A 4,417-nucleotide genomic window follows, 5' to 3' on the forward strand; every position below is an offset into this window, starting at 1 on the left:
TTCTTTGAAGATTTGTTGTTGGGGGATTTCAGTGGCTCATGCCTGTAATCCTAGCTGCTCAGGAGGCAGAGATCTGGGGATTGTGGTTCAAAGTCACCCCGAGGAGGGAAGTCCAGGAGACTCTGATCTCCAATAAACCACCAGAAAACTGGAAGTACGTTGTGGCTCAAGTGGTAGAGCGCTAGCCTTGAGCTGAAGAGCTCAGGGACAGTGCCCAGGCCCAGAGTTCAAACCCCAAGACCGGAAAAATAAAAAAGAAGATTTAAAGTATAGAGTAGAACATACAAAATTGCTTCATAGCCCAAAATTAAAACAAAAGGAGAATACTGTATAAAACAAGGTGTCAGGGAGAGCACAGATGCCTTGCTAGTGGAAGTCTATGGGCCACTTCTTAGGTTTTCTGGTAACTAGAAAGGGGGAAGAATGAATCATTACAGTCACAAGAGAAAACAAACCATTAGCCCTGGAGAATTTTAATGATTTCTGCCACAAAGAATAGAAAAATAAACCATTCTCCTTGGGTTTCTCTCTGAGAAAATGTTGTGAAATCAGGTTTAACAAAATTAAGCTATCCTAGGGGCTCATGCCTATACTCCTTGCTATCCAGGAGGCTAAAGTCTGGAGAATTGTAGTTCAAAGCTATCTAAGGCTGAAAAATATCTGCAAGACTGTCTCCAATTAACCAGAAAAAAAAAAAAAAAAAAGCTGGGCTTAATTCGGATGCTGGTGGCTCACACCTGTAATCCTAGCTTCTGAGGAGGCTGAGATCTGAGGATCGTGGTTCAAAGACAGCCCAGGCAGAAAAGTCTCTGTGAGACTCTTATCTCCAATTAACTACTCAAAAAAAAAAAAAAAAACCCCAAAAAAACAAAAAACAAAAAAAAAAATACCAGAAGTGGAGATGTGGCTCAAAGTGGTAGAGCACTAGCCCTGAGCAAAAGAGCTCAGAGACAGCCCAGGCCCCGAGTTCAAGCCCCACAACTGACAAAGCTGGACTGGAGGTGTGGCTCAAGTGGTAGAGCATCAGCTATGAGTGAAAATGCCAAATGAGGGAATGTGAGGTCCTGAGTACCAGCATTAAAAAAGAAAGAAAGAAATAAAAACCCAGGCACTGGTGGCTCATGCCTATAATCCGAGCTACTCAGGAAGCTGAGATCTGAGGATCATGGTTCAAAACCAGCCCAGGCAGGAAAGTCCATGAGACTCCTATCTCTAATAAACCACTCAGAAAACCAGAAGTGGCACTGTGGCTCAAGTAGTAGAACATTCACCTTGAGCTGAAGAGCTGCGGGACAGTTCCCAGGCCCAGAGTTCAAGCCCCATGACTGACAAAAAAAAAAATAATAATATAATACAGACTTTAACAACCTCTTTACAGTAAATATTGCAGTTAGTTTCATCACAGTAAGCCTAAGTGAGCTGAAATGACTCTTGGAAAGGCAGAGTACAGCAGCGCCATCACGTGGAGACCCAGTGGCCTGGCCTGGGTGAGCCATTCTGGTGGCTCTCAGCCCTCACATCTATGGTGGATGTTAGAGGATCCAGTGGTTGTTTCCAAGCTGTGCTCTGCAAATCCCATCCTTTCCCAGCATTCCATTCACCTAATTCTCAGCTTCTGAGAAAGACATGGTCTGAACAAGGATCCCATGGTTTCAGAACAGCTGGAGAGCTACTAAATCGGTGCACTGCTCTATAGTGCTCACTTCCCAAAATTCTCAGTCACTAAGCCACAGCGGTGAATTTCAAGATTCAACATCTTGACACAATGCTGCAGCACAGTGCTTCTAAGTTGTCACTTAAATGTGGAGCCATATGTTTTCATAAGCAAGCAAGGTAGGGAGGGATTGACAGGTTCTTATTAAATCTGAGGTACTTGACAAGGACATATGGTGGACAGAAGTCTGCCTCACCTCTGCTCAGGGGTGGGCAATGGAAGGACCGTCTGGTATATTCTGACTCCTATCAAGGTTAATTTGGTAGGGTTTTTAGTGTTGCTTTTGTGTCTGTTCTGATACTGGTTTTAACTCAGGGCCTGGGCAGCTTGTGTGTGTGTATGTGTGTGTGTGTGTGTGTGTGTGTGTGTGTGTGTGTGTGTGTGTGTGTGATTAATTGGAGATAAAAGTCTCAGAGACTTTCCTACTTGGGCTAGATTCAAACTCTGATCCTCAGATCTGAGGCACTTGAGTAGCTAGGATTACAAGCATGAGTGACCAGTACCTAGGTTGTAAATTGGTATTTATTCTAATAAGATAATATATAGTCCCACAGATTTCCATCTGAAAAAATTTAAATCCCTTAAACCAAATGCCTATATTATCTATAGCCTAATATCAGTAAGTCACTTAAAGAACCTCTAGCTTTTTATAATGAGAATAGACAGACAGACAGATAAACAGATAGATTGATGTTGATTAGTTTAGAACCTCTGGCTCTTCTTTGTGATAATAATTGCTATAATTAGCATCTCCTAATGTCACTTAGTTCTTGATAATAAAACTAAGGCTCTGATGAACCAAAGAAAGCTTGTGTCTCTATATGTTGTGATTGGAGTTATCATTGTCCATCAGTGGACTGTTATTCTTGACCTTGAAGCATAGTTGTATTAAGTGCAAGTTTCTTATAAGCCTTTGAAGCTGAGGCTCTACATGGAGATGGGAAATCAATACTGAGCTTGTGCATCTTGGCTGATATCAGCCCTTAGAGCCACGATTATGGAAGATCTATAAAAACTGCAGGTATGCTTCAGTGCTTCTTATCAGGTTGCTTCACAAGGATGACAAGCAGTAAAATAAGGAATAACTGTTCCTGCAGCTAACCTAGCTAACGTTAGCCCAAGAGTCCCAAAATTGATGCTTTATCAAGCAGGAAAGTGGCACACGTTTCAATAGACTGCCTACAGAATTAGGACAGAGTGAAAGATTGTGCTTAGGAAAAAATGGGATAGATGAATCTCGGGTCCAATCAGGAAGGAGACATTTCTGGATTAAAAACACAACCACCCTTGGGGCACGATGCTTCACAGCTGCAATTCCAACACTGAAACAGGAAGATTGCAAGTTGAAGGCCCCTCTGGGCTACATAGCAAGTTCCAGGACATCCTGAACTAGGTGATGTGACCATGTTTGAAAATAAACACCCCTTCCCCCCCCCATAAATGAAACAACAGAAGAGTCTTCTCCACTGACTCACAGAACCATTGAGGACACAAGCTTTGCTTCAAGAGTTCTGTATGTATGCCTAAGGAGCTCTATGTGGTTGTGTTGGAAGTGCTTGAAGTGTGAGAGTGGAAAGTTGTAAAATGAATTAAATGTACGCCAATCTCCATCAGCCTCCCAAGGATGGTGCGTGTGTCTGTTAGGAGGACAAAGTAATGAATGCCTGATCTGCCACCACTGCCCATCTTCCTTGATGGGTTGTCAGATGTTGTCTAAGGCAGAAGTCTGTGGCTGTCACTTGCCCCATCTCAAATGAACATGACAGAAACGGCACATCAAAGGCTAGAAGCCTGGAAGGCTGGACAACCAAGAACAGGCTTGAGAAGGACTTGAGAGGGACTCCCTCCCTATCTTCCTTGTCCATTCTCCTGCTGGCCCACACAGCCCTCCTCTGGGGCTCTAACACCCAAGATATGACATATCTTACTCTAACATTGAAATAGTAGATCTCATTCAGGTACCCGTGGCTCATACCTGCAATCCTAGCTACTCAGGAGGCTGAGATCTGAGGATCATGGTTTGAAGCCAGCCTGGGAAGATAAATCTGAGAGATTCTCGTCTCCAATTAACTATGAAAATGCCAGAAGTGGAGATGTGGCTCAAGTGGTAGACTGCTGGCCTTGAGTGAAGAACTGAATGAGCTGGCAAGCACACACGTGTTTGCATGTGCACGTGTGCACACACACACATACACCACACCATATCACCACCACCACCACCACTACAAAGCAGGATGCTTCCTGAAGCAATGGTTATGGAAGTTATTTACTTGCACTAAGTGTGGTACAAACAAACCTCAGATGTACAGAGATCAAAACCTTGAAGAAACCCACTGGGCTGGGAGATTAAGCCTGGAGTCTTATTCTTGGGTGGCAAACTTATAGGATCCTCAGGGAAGATCCATGAAGATGGTACACCACCTTGACCCTCCCAAACTTCTTCATGTGTGCCATATCACAGCCTCACTAATATACCCTGACAAGTGGGTAGCATTAGTGAGCAGTGGAAAATTTTCTTGACTCCATGCTGAGCTGTAGAAGGGTCATGCCACCCAAAAAGCTACCATAAGGTAGCTTTCAAAGATAAAAACCAATAGCTGTGGCTCACATCTATAATCGTAGCTACTTAGGAGGCTGAGATCTGAGGATCATAGTTTGAACCCAGCCAGGGCAGGAAAGTCTGTGAGACTCTTATCTCCGATT

The sequence above is a fragment of the Dipodomys spectabilis genome, unplaced genomic scaffold (assembly GCF_019054845.1).
Source record: "Dipodomys spectabilis isolate Male_0828 unplaced genomic scaffold, ASM1905484v1 ptg000073l, whole genome shotgun sequence".
Classification (NCBI taxonomy): Eukaryota; Metazoa; Chordata; class Mammalia; order Rodentia; family Heteromyidae; genus Dipodomys; species Dipodomys spectabilis.